Source organism: Diorhabda sublineata, chromosome 11 (assembly GCF_026230105.1).
Source record: "Diorhabda sublineata isolate icDioSubl1.1 chromosome 11, icDioSubl1.1, whole genome shotgun sequence".
Lineage (NCBI taxonomy): Eukaryota > Metazoa > Arthropoda > Insecta > Coleoptera > Chrysomelidae > Diorhabda > Diorhabda sublineata.
This window is the reverse complement of record NC_079484.1, coordinates 13,713,482-13,735,111: the sequence shown is the minus strand read 5'-3', so window position 1 is coordinate 13,735,111 and position 21,630 is coordinate 13,713,482.

Below are 21,630 nucleotides of genomic sequence, written 5' to 3'. Positions count from 1 at the left end.
GGACTCAAAAAAAAAATCACAAAAACAAAAACTAGAGGTTTTTCTTTTCTCGTCTATATTAACACTGTGAAGATAATTCTCGTAATCTGAACATGCTTCGGTATAAGTGTAAGGTGTTAAGCTTGGGAAAAAAATAAGAAACATCTGTAACTCCGGATATCATAAATGAACTAACTGGAAGTACCTGCACCTACTTTTTTGCAGAGGAAAAGATAACCCAAAGGAATAGATATAATTACGATAAAAATGAAAACATGAAAGTTATTCTTTCTTTTCACTACAAAAATGTTAATCACACATAATCATTTTGTGTTCATAGAGATAAAAGGCACAATACATTTTAGCATACACTGTATATGTTTACGAACGATAATTATCAAGTGAGTCATGATGGGAATTTGTCTAAATATTCTTTTAAAAGCATATCTTTATAAGAGACCAAAGGTACAAATTTTTAAAAGAAACTTAATTCTTACCATATACAAATAACTCAAATCTGTCATTAAGACTTTTCTACATGTACCTAATAGTTATTTGTATTACGAAAGAATTCATGTTACGACAGGATCCACCTGATCACTTTGTTTATATATTACTGTTGAATACGGGATATTTCTGTCCATTAACATAATTTCGGCAGGCTACTTCTCAGAACGCTTTTTCAAATGCGGAATGATTACATATATTACTAAGGTACGACACTTGTATTACACGATACAGTAAAATGTGATGCTCTTTTTTTTGTAGGCATATGTTCAATAACACAAATGTTAACTATAGGACGACATTAAAAACAGATATTCATAACTTCCAATAATATAAACGAATAGAATTGTACTTTGTATGTATTATCCGTTTAAAACTTAACTTAATTAAAATATACGACTCGATTTCTTAGTGATTGTAGGTAATTTTTTCTTAAGAATACTAAAACTATTGAGCAAAATATATACAAAGGAATAATCCAATACAGCATAAAAAGTTAGTTGCTATCGCAATCGTTATCTTTTTCGGTTTGAGAATTTTCATCGTCCGAAGTTAAATTGTTTCTGGCAGGTTTTCGTCGAAGTCTGTGAAATTTTCTTTTAAATCAGATACGTGAAAATTACCCAAGTTATTGCCGCTTTTATCAACTATATTGTATATTAGTTTAGACAATACTTTATTAACAATGCATGGGATATATTTCGGCGCAAACTTGGCTGAAAAATCATTGACTTTGGAAGATAAAACGAAATTACGTTTCCAAAGACGGTCACCCACATGAAATTGTATGTCACGCTTTTGCAGATTGTAGTTTTTTGCATTTTTGTCATATGCTTCCTTCAATTTTTTTCTGATGTCCACAAACAATTTTGGTAAATTCTTAATGTCTTCAATGTATTGTGATGTGTCACCAATCGACACTTCATTATTTGCGTCGGTCGAAATAATGCCATACAGATCTCTTGAAAGAGTTACGTTTCGAGCAAAATTCAGGAACGAAGGTGAATAACCGGTAACATCGTGCTGAGCCGTTCTAATAGCCTGTGCAATTTGGTGTATGGATACATCCCAATCTTTATGGTTTTCGTGGATATAGCATCTTAAAGCGGTAATTATTACTTTGTTTGTTCTCTCTGTGTGGTTACTCTGCGGATGGTAATTAGCGTTATATAAGATTTTTTGCACTTTATATTTACTCATTAAGTCTTTGAACATTTTGCTTACAAATTGTGAACCGTTGTCGACAGATACAACCTGTGGTACTCCGTGTATAAGAAATACGTGGTTTTCTAAGAATTTAGTAATGCTGGAGGCAGTTGCACTTGGCATCGGGTGTACTAAACAAAATTTTGTAAACCAGTCCGTAACGACCAGAGCGTATTTATTGCCGTTCTTAGACCTTGGGTAACAGCCAATAATGTCCGCGGAGATCCATTGGAAAGGAAAATTTATATCTTTATATTTACCCATTACCCCTGCTTTTGGTAAATTGCTACTTTTGCACGCTGCACAAATGCTGCACTTTCGAATGTAACGGTACACATCAGAGCGTAATTTTGGCCAGTAATAAGTTTCTAATATGCGATAAAAAGTCTTAGATATACCAAAATGGCTACCGGTGACGTCATCATGACACTGTTTTAAAATTTCTGGACGATTTTTTGCAGGAACAACAATTTTCCAGTTAGATAAGTTAGTTTCTAAAGGTATGTTCGAAAAAATATGTTTATATAAGACGTTGTTTTCGACTTTAAAATTAGGAAATTTTTCGGGAGTTCTAGAAATTTTTTCTAACATTGAACGATACCATTTATCTGGTTTGAAGGTAGAAACATCAATAGTCGAAATCTCATTAACAGAGCGAGAAAGAGCGTCACTAACCAACATTGTGGAGCCTTTCCGGTGTTTGATGACAAAATCAAATTGAGCTAGTCTGAGAGCTAGGCGGGCAAGTTTTCCACTAGGGTTGGATAACTTATGAAGATATTGTAAGGATGAATGATCCGTTTCCAAAGTAAAGACTGTTCCTTCCATATAGCATCTAAATTTTTCAATTCCGAAGATAACCCCAAGAAGTTCTTTTTCCGTTGTAGAAATTTTCCTTTCGGTTTTAGTGAGAGCACGACTGGCATAAGCAATGGGATGATCTAGTCCGTCACATTCTTGATATAATATTGCACCCAGTCCTGTGTCGCTAGCGTCTGTTTGAATGATAAACGGTTTAGAATAATCGGGACTAGCCAAAATTGGAGTGGAAGTTAAAAGAGATTTAATTTCGGAGAAAGCCTTATCTGCTTCAGCTGTCCAGACGATCGGATGACCTTTCTTTCTTCCTTGCAACAGATCTGTAATAGGGGAGCAAATAGACGAGGCATTTTTAAGGATTCTCCTATACCATCCAATCAAACCTATGAGTCTCTTAATTTCTGTGGTATTTTTAGGGGCGGGATAGTTAAGGATAGCTTCAATTTTATCTGGTGAGGTACGTAATCCATTTTCATCCAAAGTGAAACCAAGGTAATTGACTCACATTTTTTCATGTTGATCGTTAATCCAGCTTCTTTCAACCTGTGATACAATTTCTCTAAGATTTCTAGATGGAGCTCGAACGTTGGGGTAGCAACAACTATGTCGTCCAGATAACAAAAGCAATACGGTAGTATAGAGGGGTCGATAATTCTATCCATTAATCTTGCCATTGTTCTGGGAGCATTTTTTAAACCAAAACACATTCGTGTATATTCGAAAGAACCTAGTCCAAAAATTGAAAAGGCAGTTTTAGGTTTAGAGGAGTCTGTTAAGGGAACTTGGAGAAACGCTTTGCGCAGGTCAATGGAGGTGAGATATTTTGCATCCCGAAGCTTATTTAAAATAGAGTCAACCAAATGACAAGGGTAAGAATCGCTCTTGGTGACAGAGTTCAGTTTCCTGCCATCTGTATTGTCCATCCTTTTTTGGAACTAACCACAGGGGTGAACACCAGGGTGAATTCGAGGGTTGAACAATGTTCAACTTCAACAGTTCATCAATTTCTTTTTTAAGGTGGGACTGCATTGTTGGACTCAATGGATATTGTCTCTGACAGATCGGCTTTGCATCTCCAGTATCTATATCATGAGAAATCAAATGGGTTAATCCTAGTGAATCGTTAGGTGCTATGTCTGAAAATAATTCGATAACTCTGTCCAAGTCCGATGCTTGGTGTGAAGTTAATGATTTTTTATCTGAAAGTGTATTTATCGTACAAAGTGACGATAACATAGAGTAAGAAAAATTATGAAAACTTACATCAACTTTAAAAAGTTTCAAAAAATCCATACCCACAATCAGTGCATGTTTTATTCTAGGTATAATTAAAATTTTTAAGTCATGTGAAATATTATTCAAAGATACTGATACATTTATAAACCCTAAAACTTGTTGACTTGTGCCATCAGCGGTAATTACATTCAGTGATTCGTCATATTCCATGGGTAGATTGAGAGAATGCAGAAAGTTTAAACCTTGACTACCCAAAATAGAAGCTGTACTACCACTATTCACCATGGCTAAATATCTTTGTTATTAATTTTAATGTTAAGATACGGTCTATTGTCATTAAATTTTTTTACAAATACTGGACATACTTTGGCATCAGATTTTAAGTTATTTTCCGTTAAAGTATTAAAAGAAAAAGGAGGAATTTCTCGTATTGACTGATCTCTAGATACAGAATTTATTACAACCGGTTTCTCGGCAGATATAGAAAGTTTTTGAGAGATATTTTTATTTTTAAAGGAACTGAAAAAATCGCGTACAAAAGTAAGATAATGTTGCCATTCGTCGAATGAAGTTTTATAATTTAATGTTTCTCTTTCTTTAGGTTTTGCTTTGTATTTGCATGTTTTGTACTTGTCTCTGACGATACTTCTTTTTCTGGACCACTTATGACCGCCAGAGGTTTTGATTGGTAAGCAGTCGAATAGGCGTTTTTTTGTGCGCAAAAATTACATTTGGTTTTCACTACATTTTTCATACCGCAACTATAACAAAATATTCTTTTAATATCACGGCATTGACTATACTTATGGCCGTTTCTGTCACAATTATAACAAACTACTTGAGCTAGAGTTGAGACATTTTGAGAAATTTTGTTTTCCTTGAACTATACTTTATTGGATGTTTTTGCATTGTGTTCTCTGAATGATTGACTACATGATCCGCGAGGGTTGTCGCTTTGGAGCATTCTATATCTTTCTGACCAGGTTTGTGAATCTTCAATTTGCTTGCATAAATTCGAAAGTTCATCAATAGTGTTTGTATCGTGTAAAGCTAATTGGGAAACAAAAGAAGGTAATAAATTTCTACGTATCTTTAAAACACGAGTGGTTTCTTCAGGAATTATCTCTAACCGTTTAAATAAACTCTCCATTTCAGCAATATATAATGTAGCACTTTCCTGAGGACCTTGTGTCCTGTTCGCAATTTGTATTTCTAAATCAAATTGATAGTTACTCGGTAAAAAATCTTTTTTTAATTTAGCAACTAAACTAGCCCATGAGGTAATCTTAGATTTGTTTGTAAGGAACCATGTTAAGGCAGAATCTTTGAATAATTCACAGCTTTTAATAAATAATTCTTCTTCAGAAAGTCCACGAGATGCACGTAACATTTCGATTTGTTCTAAAAATTACATTAATGAACCTTTTCCGTTGAAAAAAACGTTCCATTTGTGTACATCAGCATTTTTATAAACCACATTAGATAAGCCTAAATTCTGTGTTTGAGTGAAATTTTGTGATTGTGAAATACTGTGTGATTGTAAACTCGAATTTTTTGCATCAAAATCAGCTTCCAAAATCAAAATTTTAATCTTTAGTTCATCACTACATTTCATTTCATCTTCGTCAGTAACTAATAAGTTGGAGATTCTGTTTGATATATGATGTAATCGCGCAACGATTTTATTTTGCTCATTACTATTCCCCGTAAATGAAGAAATTAATTTTGTCAAGTCTTCAACAGTAGCGTTTATTCCAACCATATCATCGGCAAAAGGAATTTTATTTGCTTTATTTGAAAAATTACGACCAGCTTTTTCTTGTGCTAATAAACCAGCTAATGTTTTCTTTTTAATTTCTGCTGAACCCGACGGAGAAATACCTCTTAAAAGTAATTCATAATTAACTTGTTCAATAATTAAAAATGACGGATTCATTTTGCAATAAATAAACACTGTCACACGTGGAAACTTTTTTGAAAATTTACGTAATCACCCGGTATAAATAAAATGTCAAATTCCCATACTATGTCCGACACTCAAAGCAAAAACCAGAAAACTCAAAATCCATTATTTATCAAAACGTTTTAAGCCTAAGATACTGTACTATAAAATTTCCAACCTTTAGTTTTTGTGTATCAGAAAAAATGTAACCATAAAATATAAAAACAACTCTACTAACACTTCGCAATAAATCAATATACAGTGCTTTTCAGATAAAAGTATCCACCTTTAATAACTTTTGTAATACTGGTATTTAGAAAAAATCCAAAAACACGTCAATTTATGTTGGAAGGGGCAAGCATTATGGCTTATTTAAACTTACTGGAAAAGCCACCCCCTCACCCCTAGCAGCATCCCCTTTATTTTTTTAAATTACTTTTCATATTTTTTATGTAAAATTTGGATACTCCTCTTTGAGCTGATTTCAAAAATGTATAATACTTGTAGGTTAAAGTGGTTAGTTTATGAGATAAACAATTTTTCTTTTAAGAGCACAAATTTTACTTATTATTTACTTTCACCTTATTTGCCTGTACTAAAATGGGTTGTACAAAAGTTCAAACTCTTTAATCTTTTTAACTGTGCTATTTATTATGAAGCTACAATAAGTGTTCAAAATGAGTACCATTCACTTCCATACAATGGTATAATCTATTTTGAAATGCCTCTCTGACATTGCTTAATACGGCTGAATTTAATTGTCGACATTCATTTTCTATCCTCTCTCGTAAATCATCCAGATATTCTGGTTGGGTAGCATAAACTTTTGTTTTTAAATACCCCCATAAAAAGAAGTCTAGGGGTGTTAAATCCGGTGACCTAGGTGGCCACTCCATCATCTGCCCCCTTCTACCTATCCAACGAGCGGGAAATGTTTCGTATAAAAATTGTCGGACAGGCATAGCATAGTGTGGGGGAGCTCCGTCTTGTTGAAATACCAGTAAATCTTCGGAAAGGTTATCATCATTTTCTATTATTGTTGTAATACGTGGGCCAACCCCTTCCCTGAGTAACTCAAGATATGAATCAACATTTAAATTTTCGTTGATGAAGAAAGGTCCGACAATGGGGTCACCTAGGATACCACACCAAACGTTTAACTTTTGGGGATGTTGTGTATGGAATTCACGCATAATATGTGGATCACTTTCAGCCCAATATCTACAATTATGCCTACTTACTAAGCCATTTAATGACCATGAGCATTCATCAGAAAAGCAAATATTGTTTAACAATTGTGGATTGTTATTGATAATTTGCGTCATTGATTCGCAAAACTCTAGACGACGATCAAAATCATCTTCATTCAACTCGTACACCAACTTAACTTTGTATGGGTGGTACTTGAATTTATGTAGAACTCGGAAAACTGTAGAAGATGAAACACCGATCGCTCTACTTATTGTTGACAACGATTGGGGTTGTTGAGCCTCGGCTGACGTGCCCTAAAATTGCCACTTGGATTGCTTCGTTATTTACGAGTCCCTCTCGCTTATGCACTTTATTGCAAACAGACCCTGTTGTGGTAAATTTCTCCATCAGTTGAATTACATACTTATGAGTTGCATGTCCTCCGTCATGTAATTCGTTAAATATTCTAGCAGCAGCTCTTGCACAATTATTATTTTGGTAGTATAAACCTACAATTTCAATTCTTTCTTGCAAAGAGTAAACCATTTCAGAGAAACAAAATAAATAATGTATCAAATTACACTATCAATAGTGACTACAAATTCTAGTTGACAATGTCAAACTTCAATAAAAAGTAGAGTTTTTTGTTGTTTGGATTTTTTAAGTAGAATAAATAGCACAGTTAAAAATATTAAAGAGTTTGAACTGTTGTACAACCCATTTTAGTACAGGCAAATAAGGTGAAAGTAAATAATAAGTAAAATTTGTGCTCTTAAAAGAAAAATTGTTTATATAAACTAACCACTTTAACCTACAAGTATTATACATTTTTGAAATCAGCTCAAAGAGGAGTATCCAAATTTTACATAAAAAATATGACAAGTAATTTAAAAAAATAAGGGGGATGCTGCTAGGGGCGAGGGGGTGGCTTTTCCAGTAAGTTTAAATAAGCCATAATGATTGCCCCTTCCAACATAAATTGACGTGTTTTTGGATTTTTTCTAAATACCAGTATTACAAAAGTTATTAAAGGTGGATACTTTTATCTGAAAAGCACTGTATATAATATAACTGTAAACCGAAAAGTAAGAAAAACAAAACCACTAAGCCACGTTGAAAAGGCGCCAATTTGTACCTACCTTTATGTCGCGAATTTATGCAGAGTAAATTCTAATAATCGATAAGAGACAATCTCAGGGAAGTGAGTAATCGCCTTAATAGTGTGTGCGTTGTTGTTCCTTCCTTTTGGGTTTTAGTTATGATAGGGCGCCAGTAACATTTTCTGGTCAGATTTATATCAGTGTGGACCGAAAGATGCACAAAATTACACACTATTTATCAGGAAAAATGAAGATTATTGTACGATAATATACGTTGATCGCTAACGTACTAAAAAATGTTCTGGGTTTCATTAACATAAAAAAAATATACATTAAATATTTTACGAATTTACTGATTAAAATTTGTGAAAGCATAAATGTATATAGTCCTGTTTTATCCAAAATAAAAGTAATTATTCATAGAGTTGGTTATTTAGTTTTCTATAAAATACAACTACTATATTGACGAAGCAAAAACCATTAGTTCAGTGTTCCAAAGGTATAATTAAAACATATAGGCACATCACTTAGATCTTGTGTCAGATATTGAGGAGATATTTAAAAAAGAATTACAAACTATCGTGAGTTCTCGACATATATGTATGTGGTTGGCTTGAATGCTAACCACGTACTTTTCACATGTCTAGCTTAAGATATTCTCTTCGAGCATGCCAATCCGAATTCATATTCGCTAAACGTTGATCTGTCAGTATGACAAATAAGCGAATTCAGGAATTAGCTAGCCATTAGTAAATTAGCAGGCGATGGTGTTTAATTACCAGACCATATTCCTTCAATTAAGAAAAAACTATTTGTGAAAAACGTTGAAACTGAATAATTACATTGGGAGAAATTTTAGCTTGAAATTATACAATATTCAATCTAAATAAATCGATTATTATGAGAAAAACATTAGATCTGAATTAGTTATAAACTGTAATTAGAAAATATTCCTACCTTGCGTTTGCCGGTAATCGATGCACATTCGCTCAGCACGGCGACACAAGAAATGAATCTTTTGTGTTAGCAACATATGCTTATGGATATTTGGCGCTCGCCGGAAGGCGCAATGCCATAACTGGCGGCAATATTTGAATTTTATATAAATGAGATTCTTTTCGGAATAACACACTATTGGTCTTAATATTTCTAATTATTATTTCTGCTAGCATAACGGTATTATATACCGTTACAAGCTACATAGACAGTCTATGCATACATCTCTGACCGTGTAGTGACTAAGTTTTGTTATCTGCTGGAGTGTGTACTCAATGAAAACGTCTGCTGTGGCGAATATAAGTTTTTAAGACTCTATTAAACAAAATATATCAATGACAGATCTGGTCAACTACTTTGAAAATTTTATTTTTTTTAGTACTTTCATACCTGTCTGCCATAATGTTTAACGCGTGATAATGATCTGCCATTGTTATTTTTCGATAATAATAATAATATATTTTTAAATTTCTAAATGGCAGACGTGGTCAACTGAATTTAAAATTTGCTAAAAATCACTACCTGTCTTACCTGAGCGCCCGCCGCGTCCACCACTCTGGGCTTAGTGAGTCCCCATCTCATGTATGGTAGGTATAGGGGTCTCAATGTACAAAAGCCCAGGTCTGGTCAAATACATACAGGTAGCTTTTCACTGGCTCTTAGACCAGTTCCTAGTACTAATAATGACCTTGAAAAAAAAAGAACAGAATTAGAGTGAATGCGTAGTATTATATCATGGAGAATAAAATGAGAAAAAACACTTGTTCCTCACGTATTGCATGCTTCATATACATACATATGCTCGCCCTGTAGGTAAAGTTTTGCTGTCTGCCATTATAAATATGAGATCCTAATACTGTCAACAATAACATATTCAAATTTCAGATTTATTAAAATACTTTTGTAACTTTTTATTCCAAATTTATCATTTTTATTTATAAAAATACTATATTTTAACCCTTAACTACTAACCTACCAAATATGTAACGTTGTCACTAACCATACGTCTCAGAGACGCCTATTATAAATGTAGGATATAATTTTAATTTATGGAATTTTTTTATTAATTATTGAAATATGTATTTTATACATTTATTGATATGAAAATTATGTTTAGAAATCAAATTAAAATACAAACTTTAGTGGGGACCAAGATTTATTAACGGAATTTAAAATGTTCATTATTTTGATATTATCGTTTAACCATTCGAAACAAAAATTAAAATACTCAAATTTTTAATGAATTTATTATTATTCTGTATACAGAAAGAGTCAAATTAAAATATATCTAAAAACTAAGTTCATAACATTAAAACTGAAAAAAATGACAATGCCTAAAAATCATCAATTTGACGCACAATCTGTACACATTTTTATCGCACACTCTAGGCAAATAGGATTTTGGCAATTGTAACAAACATACGCCGTTCTTCTCTTTTTTTTTTCTAAGAGCAAAGGGAATAGTTTTTTCTTTTTTTTAACGTTTCCACTCTAATTTCCGGTAGACTTTCAGTACTTGTTTTACCTAGAATATCAAAAATACTTATTCGCAATGTTTATCTTTAAATTTTTCGACCTTCTTTCTAAATGAAGCATTACCAATTGCAGAGCAAGTTTTTTTATAAAATCAGGCCTTTCTTTCTCGTAATTTTCTGGATAACTATTATATAAAATAAATGAATTGACAGTGCTTATATCAAAGAGCCTATAAAATAAGGTAAGCGGCTCCTGCGACTACAAGAAAATTTAGAACATTTTACATCAAGCGTGTCTACTCCTCCTTTTGTTGAATTGTAATCAAGAATTATATGCGGTTTTCCAGACTCTGGATCTTCACTCTTATGGTGATGGGAAGATGATACTACGAGAACAGCCTTATTTTTTTTGGTACGTAAGAAACGAGTGTTATATTTCTGGTAAAACTATCTTTTTTCTATTGGGTAAAAATTGGGATGGAATTTCCTTCTTATTTTTTCTAATAGTGCCAATACATGTCAACCCTCTTTTTTGCAGTATGTTCACAAGTTCTATAGATGTGAACCAGTTATCAAATGTCACATTTCTATTTGTAAAATATATCGGTTGTGTAAGGCGAAGAACACTTTGAGCTGGTTTGCTAAATTTTTTATCCTCATCTGGTAAACCTCTTCCATCTGAATCTTTACCTGTATAAATATACGCATTGTAAAAATATCCAGTTCTTGCATCCGTACAACTCATAATTTTTTACCCAAATTTGTCAGGTTTATTTGGTATGTACATTTTAAAGTGACACCTCCCTCTGAAACCTACCAGCATCTCGTCCACGCAAGCTGACTTTCCAATAGTGTAACAATCTTGGCATTTCTGGACAAAAATATTGATTATTTGTGAAATTGCAGCTGCTGGATCATCTAATTGTCTTATTTTTCTATCATCAAGATTATCAAATCTGAGACAAGTGAGTAAAAAAGCAAATCTCTCTTTACTCATTATGCACCTAATTATTTCTCGACCAGTTCCATCTGTAGCAAATAGAGTATTTATAGATTCATTCAATTTTGTGATTGGTCCATTGAAGTATAATATTGCAGATTTATTCAGTGAATAATATTTTCCAAATTTCAAGTGGACTTGGTTTTTTACCTAATTCTTTAGCTAAAGGACGGAGTCCTGGCAAGTGAACAATAATGTTTTCTTGCAGGCGGCGTCCCCTGTTGGAAATAATAGACTCACTGGACTATTTAAACCTATTCTTTCCACAATAATACTTGGAAATTGTATTATCATTAGCACTCTTAGTAATGTCTTCCTTACTTTCAACTGTAAAGATAATAAGTAATAAACATACACTATACCATTGCTTAAAAATTATTTACCTTCTTCTTCAGAATCCGAATTATGTTCACTTTCAATATGCATTTCTTCCGTACATTCATCTTGAATTTCGCTAACATCACTTCCACATTCAACAAACCCTTGCAACAATTGTTCTTCAAAATTATTTTCTAATAATTTTACAGCCTTAGATGTGGTAGGTCGAGAATCCATCGTGATTTGAATTAAATAACCATACGTCTCATGGACGGCTGTGATTTTTTATTGTAACGTTAACACTAACTATACGTCTGAGAGACGGTAATCGATCTTTCATTCAAGATATTTTGAAAACAGTACCACACACAGTTATTAATTTCTGGCTACTGAATAAATACTTCGTGATGATAAATTACGAGAAAAGACATTGGCCAAAGTTAAAAGGGAGGGGTCATACAACAAATCGGATAAAGCCGTAACGTCTATGAGACGTATGATTAGTAGTTAAGTGTCTTAATGACAGATTTGTTAAAATAATTTTAAAATTCAGGTATTTTTGTTACCTGTACCACCTACGCGGTACTTACCCTACGGCAGCTGGGCTTAGTCCCCATCTCATGTACGGTACGTATAGGAGTCTTTGGTCAAAATTGAGGGTTTGTTAAAATATGTGTTGTTGGCCGATCACTGGCTCTTAGACTGTATATTAAGTCTTGCGATAAAGATGATACATGATGTTGAAAGGTATCGCAATTTCGCCGTTTACGATTGTAACCTCCAAGAATCGATGAAAAAAATTGGAAATCATGGGTGGTGTTGAAGATTCACCTTTTATTAGCCGTTGACTAGTTAAATAATCAGGTATTTTTTTTTCTTTTTATGCCAAAAATTTCCTCTCGCAAAATGGCTGCGGCTTGCAATATATCTTGGTCATTGGTAAGCAAATAACGAACCGTCAATTGTTAATATGCCTTTAGGGGCAATAACTTTTTTTTCTTACTTAACCTAACCATAATTTGAATTTTATCAGCAAATTTCTTGTGAATCTTTTCTTCCAAGTAATGCGTTGCTTCAGTGCCTCTACTTAAATATTTAAACATTTCGAGATACTCTTTATGCAGAAATCTTAGAAAATAACAACGTCCTCGATTTATTACATTTTCCTCAATTAAATGACAAATTTCTGTATAAACTGTTGCATGTATTTCTCGGTGAATGTACCATGAAGTAGGAACAGGACTTTTTAGGAGTGATCTCTTCTGGTTTCTGAAATTTTGTCGACAAACATCGTGATAGTATACTTGACAAGAGGAAATACTACTTTGTATTTTCACTAAAGTTTCATTGTAAATTTCAGTGTCTGGCTTAAGTTTTGATAAAATAAGTGCGTAATGGCGCATTCTTAGACCTGTTTTGCTCCTTTTTTTTGTTACAAAAAAAAACAAAAGTTTGGGTTTGTTGATTCAGCAGGATCGGAAGTCTAAACAGTTGATGCTTCTACTAAAAATTCAGATGTTTCTTCCTCCAACGGCTGCTCTGCTTCAGCTTCAATTTCGTTTCCAGCTTCTTCTGTTTCAGTAACACTCACATTTTCTACCTTTTCTAATCATGTACGACTTTATCACTAACCATTAAGTTATCAGTTTATGTGGATGGTTGTTGAATTCCAGACGAAGACGTACTGGGCTATGAAGGAAGTTTTTTTTTTGAATATCTGTTAAAAAAAATTTCCTTCTTAGTGCTGTAAATGTCTTATAACAACTACTGTGATATGTACAGTCAATGCAATTTCCTTAACCTCAAAATCTTTCGATGCTTTGACATTGTTTCTTCTGAAAATAGTAATGATTTATCAGTTTTTACCGCACTACAAAATACACACTTCACTTTTTTTTCATTCGACATTGTGTAAGATATATTAATTAAATAAAAGCAAAATTAACGAAAATAAATAAAGCAACACTTTATATTTTATTACATTCACAAAACACCAAGCATTTGTTCACAACTGTACTAAAAACAGTTGACAAAAACCGTTAGGGTGGGGACTTAACAGAGCCCTCTCAGGTATAAACCCTGTATTCTTTGAATGCTAATAACCATATAAGAGAAAATATTGTGGGATAGAATGAGTACAATAGTAATACATAGGAAAAAAAGATAACTATATAGTTAGTCTATGCATACATATCTTATTGTGTAATAACTAAGTCTTGTTATTTGCTAGAGTGTGTACTCAATGAAAACGCCTGCTGTGGCAAATATAGGTTTTTGAAGACATAATAAACAAAATATTTCAATGGCAGATCTGGTCAACTACTTTTAAAATTTTATTTTTTTAATACTTTCATACCTGTCTGCCACAATGTTGAGCGCGTGATAATAATCTGCCATTATTATTTTGCGATAATAATAATATATTTTTAAATTTCTAAACGGCAGATGTGGTCCAATTAATTTAAAATTGGCTAAAAATCACTACCTGAGCGCCCGCCGCGTCCTCCACTCTAGGCTTAGTGAGTCCCCATCTCATGTAAAGATTCTTCGTAAACTGATGTAATCTGCGACAATTCATTGAATGTTTTTGATGTTGTTCCACATATAGGTATAACATTTCATTGTAGACGTAGTTTGAGTTACGGCATTACACACTTTAGCGTCAACCATCGTTAGTAACAACGTGTGCTTAACAGTATACAATCTTTGTGCCAGTACAATAGTTGATTCTTCTAACTGGTTTGCTGAATTTTGAATATATGTATATAAGACAATTTCCAATATATCTGTGGTTTTGGTGACACAGTCAATCAAACCCAATTGTGTTTCTCTGTAAGAAAAGAGATTTATTGTTATTAACATGTAAACTAAAAATTACATGAAACAAAAGTATGCACCTATTTAGTACTAAACAAATATTTCATACCTGTAAGAAAAGAAACGACATTTAATGTTATTATTAACAATGTCTGTTCCAAAATCACAAATTAAAATAAACTTAAAAATGAAATTGTTTTCCAGCACACAATCACACAACACGACATTCGAGGTTATGCCCTGCTTCCCATCGATGACAGTGACAGATCATCTGTCACAAACGGACTTTATGTGACGTACGACAAAATAACACGCAAAAGAAAATTATATTTTTCTTTACATCTCCCCTCCCAGCGAAGATAGGAGACTATATTTTCACATGCATGTCTTCAAAAGTAGGCAGGAGCTGGCGTTAGCTTCGAGATGTGGAAAAAGTTTGACTCTGATCTTCTATGGTCAGTGCTTATCTTGAAGATTGAGTTTGAAATTTTTTCTATGATTTTGTAGGGTCCAAGTCTCAATTCATCTAGCTTCTTCCTATTGAGTTTGTTTCCATTTTCTACAAAAACAGTATCACCAACTTTGAAGTCTATATTTTTTCTGTTTTTGTCATAAATTGTCTTGTTGTAATTATGTGATTTGATTGTATTTTTTAGTGCCTTTTCTCTGGCCTGTATTAAATCGTAGTCAGACTTCTTTTGTTTCAGCTCATCTGGCAAAATCGTGACATCTGTGCCATAAAGAAGGTACTTTGGAGCATATCCAGTAACAGTGTGTTCCGTTTCATTGTATTTTTGTACACAACTGTGAGCTACAGATGTCCATGCTTTTTTCTTGTCATGTTCGTTCATCCTGCACCTTATTTTATTGACAAATGTTTGATTTAATCTCTCGTTTAAGCCGTTTGAGAAAGGAGAGTTCACTGCTGTAAAAATTATGGGAATATTATTTTCATCCAAGAATCTCTTGAATTCCTTAGAGTTGATACCTGGGTATTGGTCTGATAATATCAATTCAATGTTATCACTCTCTGCACAATTCTTTATCAGCTTTATGAAGTCATTTGCATTTTGGGTACTTGATGTTAGAATATATGCATATCGGGTGAAATGATCTGATAAAAGGTGTAAATATCTCTTCGTTGATCTGGAACCTCCGAAACCTCCTATGGTGTCAATAGAGCATATCTGAAAAGGTTTTGTAGCAGGACCCAAATGAGACATCAGTCCATATTTATTATGTCCTCTTGATTTATTCTTTAAACATACTATACAACCCTCACAGATTAATTTTATGTTTTTAGTCATATTTTCTGCTGCATACACTGAGCTAATCATTTTCTGCATCTGTTTAATTCCTATGTGGCCTAGATCTGTATGTACATTTTTCATGAGTTCTATGCTCAATTCCTCTGATATAATGATTTTTTCCTTTTTCTTTACTTGCTTGTAGTAAACATTATTTCTTTTTACTAACTTTCCTTTTCTGCATTGTATATATTCATTTTTAATTTGATCTTTTAAGATATCTTCTAGTGTTATTGTATTCACTACTTTCAACTGATCCTCTAGGTTTTCATTTGGATCAAGCACTGGGTTCCTGCTCAGGCAATCAGCTTCAGTGTTGTATCTTCCTGGAGAATATTTAATTTGGAAATCATATTGTGATAAGTAATATGTTAAATCGCCTAGTTCTTCGTCAGTTCTAGACCTTATGTTCATGTTCTCTAATGGCTTGTGATCTGAAAAGACAATGAATTTCCTACCCATTAATAGATGTTGCCAATACTTTACACATTCTTTGACTGCCAGGCATTCCAGATATATAGCTTTCTTTCTTTTTTGGACTTCATTTAACTTTTTAGAAAAATATGCTACTGGTTTTTCTTCATTATTTCCTTGTGGCTGTTTTAGTATTGCTCCTACTCCTAGTATACTGGCATCTGTGTATATGTGAATAGGTAGGTTTGGATCAAAGATTGTCAATACCGGTTGAGAACATAATATTTGTTTCATTTCATCAAATGACTCTTGGCATGCTTCGGTCCAGTTAAAGGTTTGTCCTTTTCTTAAAAGGTTATGTAATGGTTCCAACTTTATTGCTATATTTGGCACATACTTATGATAAAAGTTTATCTTTCCCAGGAATTGCCTCACATTTTTCTGATTCTTTGGAATCGGGAAGTTTTTTATTGATATTAAATTGTCTTTCAACGGTCTAACTGAATTATTTTGTATCACATGACCCAAGTATTTGACTGTATCCGCTGCAAATGTGCATTTAGAGAATTTTAGTTTCAAACCTTCATTTTTAATTGCTTGAAAGAGTTGTTCTAGATGTCTTACATGATCCGAAAATGATTTTGAAAATAGCAAAATATCATCGATAAAACATACCGTAAACTCTTCCAGCTTGTGCTTCCGTATGATATTGCACATTATTCTCTGGAATATAGCTGGAGATGTTTTTAATCCAAATGGTAAGCAGGTCCATTGGTAGTGCCCCTCCTGTGTCACAAATGCAGTTTTGTATCTATCAGTTACACGCAAAGGTATAGACCAAAACGCTGAATTTAGGTCTAGTGTTGAGAAAAACTTGCAGTCCCTTGTCTTTAATATTAGGTCTTCAATAAGAGGGAATGGCTGTGACTGAGGCACAACTATTTTATTTAAGTCTCGAAAATCAATGCACAATCTTGATTTTTTATCTTCTTCTCTTTTATATGCTAATGTGACCGGTGCTGCGAATGGGCTATATGATTCTTCTATTATATTTTTTTCCAATAATTTTGCAATTTGATTCTCAATTTCTTTCTTGTCTTCAATTGTGCAACGATATGGACGTTTACTACAATATTTTTCTGTTAACAGGTCTATGTGTGCTTCATAATCCGTTACCTTTCCTATGTCAAATTTGTCCTTTGCAAATACTGACTTATTTTTTGATATTAATTCATCAATCAATGCCTGTTTTTCAAAGTCTAGATGATTAATACAAATTTGAAAGTCTTTTCCACATATGTCTTCATTGAAGTTTATTAAATTATCAGGTTTTATTTTTATAGAAATTATATCTGAATCTGTTTCCTTAGAAACTGTTCCACTTCTTTGTATGGGTATTTTCTGACTAATTTCTAAGTTTGCATTTTGAACTAGGTAAAACTCTTTTATACAATCTAGTCCCACTAAGAAGTTATAATCGAAATTTTCCTTGTCTATTACAAAAACATTCATTTTCTTTTCCACATCAAAAATGGCTATATCTATTGTAATTATGCCATTTGCCTTTTTAACGCCATTAATCGTTTTCAAATTAGTATTGTTGTAGTGACTGGTTTCCTTATTATTTATTTTTAACAATCTTGAATTTATCAATGAGACATTAGAGCCTGAGTCATAGATCCCAAAAACTTCAACATTCTTATTGAGTACTAATTTGACTTTGATCAATGGCGGCACTATTAGTTTTTTTGATCTTCACACTGCAATTCACATTCCAATTCTGAATTGTTAACGAGCTTTATTTGCTTTTTATCCTTTTCTGTATCTGATTTTGTTCTAAACCAACAGGAATCTTCTGAATGATAGCGTACACCCTTTTTTAATTTTTCACAAATACTACATTTTTCTTTTACTTGCTTGGTATCGTCTTTTTTCTTAATATTTTTTTTCTTTGCAACCAAATGTTCTAATTTTCCAAGTTCACTAAACAAGTCTTTAGTATGTAAAATTTCTTCCTTGTTGATTCGATCAGTTATAAAATCTGGTAAGCCGGCGGCAATTATATCAATAAGTGTCCCTTCATCTATTGTTTTTCTTACTTCTAGTAAAAGTTTTTCTTTTTTAACTGCATATTCTAATAAAGATCCATATTGATATTTGAACGATAAAGCATACTTGCTAGTAGTCCAACCTTTATTTGCATAAGTCTGTATAAAGCTCGATTTCCATTGTAACCACTCGGAATGTAAGGTAAGTTTGATTATCATGGAAGAATACCAATCAGTGCACGATTTTTCAAGAAATAATCTAAAGATTTCAATTCTTTCTTCGTCTTTTAATACATTGAACCTTTCACATTCTTTTTCAAATACTTCCATCCACTGATTTGCATTTGAACTCTTTCCATCAAATTTTTCAATTACAAACTTGTCAGCTAGCTTCTTTATGCTTTGTTTTTCTTTTTTCTCCTGGTTTTCTATTAATTTCTCTAAAATTTTGGCTATAGGATCTTCTGAACACGTTTTGCTTACGACAGTCAATTGTTCTTTGGTAGTTTCCTCTAGAAATTGGTTCTGAAAAATCATATTGCCATCCTCATCAACATATGTTTTTAATATATCCTCTGTTGTTTTTATCCAAACACTTCTAGTTTGATGTCTTTTTTTTAATGTATTTTTCACTGTGATAAAAGTTTTCGAAGTTTGAATATATGTGTGCTGTGAAATAGCTTGGAATTCTTCAGGAATGAGGAAATATTTTTCATCTTCAGTCACAATTGCGGTTATGGCGATATAGTTTGACTTTCCGTCTGTTGTTGGTTTCACTTGAAAAGTAAACTTCAACTTTTCCATTTTGTTAACAATAAATGTCGTTTTATAAGACAATTTCCAATATATCTGTGGTTTTGGTGACACAGTCAATCAAACCCAATTGTGTTTCTCTGTAAGAAAAGAGATTTATTGTTATTAACATGTAAACTAAAAATTACATGAAACAAAAGTATGCACCTATTTAGTACTAAACAAATATTTCATACCTGTAAGAAAAGAAACGACATTTAATGTTATTATTAACAATGTCTGTTCCAAAATCACAAATTAAAATAAACTTAAAAATGAAATTGTTTTCCAGCACACAATCACACAACACGACATTCGAGGTTATGACCTGCTTCCCATCGATGACAGTGACAGATCATCTGTCACAAACGGACTTTATGTGACGTACGACAAAATAACACGCAAAAGAAAATTATATTTTTCTTTACATGTATTGAATTTATTCATTCGTAATGTCTGCATTTTCCTTGACAAACCTAATTCTGATAGAACGGCTAGGAGGGTGTTGGATTCTGCCAAACTACTCGCTTCTCAATTAATATAGAAGTTAATTGCAGTGGCCAAAGAGAACTTTGAAATATATTTGCATCAGAGTCATAATCATTTACGAAGTTCTGTTTGTATTGTGACTGTTGGAATCCATCACATCTCCATTTATAAATCATCGTTAATGAATTGGAATCCTCTTCATTTAAGGTTTCTAAAACAACATCTGAATGTGTTAATAGACAAGTGACAGTATAATTTAACATTGCTTGTAAATTTATTTCCACAGAGGTAGACGTTACAATGAATGAATCTTTATCAGGGTATCATTGTATTTCTTATATCATATTGTTTTCTTGTGAGTCCAGCTTCGGCAAACATAGCTAGTGCTTGCAAAGGAGGCAGTGGTGGAGTTTGGTCTTTATTCTTTTGTTTTGTATAAGCCCCCTTGTATTTATTTGTACGGGATGTAGAGCTGGCTATATCCTTTAATAAATCGTAAGCTTGAGGATTACCTTCAGCTCGTAATTGCATTTGTGTTGCATACATCAATTCCTTTGAGTCCGTAGTAGCACGTAACTTTTCTGTCTTACGCCTACGACTGCCCTCACTGGAGTCTTCAAATTTCTTTAATGGTAATCCTTGTCGCATTTTCACTAATCGTAACAATAATTTACCCTGAAACCATACTTCATCATTTTTGACAAAAAAAGCTTCTTTTCTGTGCGCTGCCAACCATTTTTGTTTAAACTGTGACTGAAAATGAGAAAGCTTGTGATGATTTCATTTATTTGCTTTTCTGAGTAATCGTCATATTTTAACAAAATATTTTGGGCATTGATGGTGTCAAATACATTTTTTCTAATCATTATTTTGACTCCTGAAGGTCCTTAAAGAAAATGAATAATATTAAAAATTATCATCAACGCAAATAAAAACACTCAAATTGAACAAACAAAAACAACAGACTTTAAATGGCATGTACACGCACATCCGCGCAAATCCGCGATTTCCAATTACATATTCTTAATGTTGAATCATTCCTTTGTAAATTGATGTAAAAAAATGATTGGATATTCTTGGAAGTATAAGAAAAACGTTTAAATTGTTTCAAATTTTACATTAAAAACACAAACAAATTTTATACGTTCCGTTGTAGTCTAACTAATTCATAAACGGTCTAATTATTGCTAAAAAATGATAAATATCCTCTTACTTACCTGCTTCAGAGAGATCCATAATCAAAATTGTCTTAAAAATTCAAAACTCGGGAAAAATTACTTTCTTACACAGTTAAATATACGGATGACAGTTAACAAGTCAGAGTACAATTACAAGACTGGCACCTTTTATTGTGGCGTTCCTAGTTAATACATAATTCAGGCAAAGGGATTGACCTTATACGTTGTTGACAACCTAGTCAATTATCTCCGGCAGTGATTATTTTTTGACTGAGATAACTTTCACAAAATGAACTTTTGTGAAAGTTATTAAATCACAATCACTATCGTTATCATCAACCAAATCATCACCTAAATCAATAATATTATCAACTCTACGTCGTTTGATAATGTCGTCGTCTTCATCAGTAAACGATTTCAAATTAATTCGAAGACGTTAACGTTGACGGCCACATTATCAATTCGATTATCGGTACGATTGTCATTTCGATTCAAGGAATCTAGAATTTCGAAGTAAACAACGTTTCTAGTAAAACATCGTCTACCACGAAACTTGAACGAACCTTGTTGGTTACCTTCGTTCACCAATATACGAACATTATCAGCGGAGCCGACACGCGAAAATGCAACATACAACTGACCGTGGGTAAAACAGGGGCCGTTTAAGTAGACTACGGCTTTCGTCAATGATTGACTCTGAGATTTGTTTATGGTAATACCATAAGCAAGCCGAACAGGAAATTGCGTGCGAATTATATCTTTCGGGAGCATAGTATCGCGAGAAATAATTCTTATTCGAGGCAATAGGACTCTACG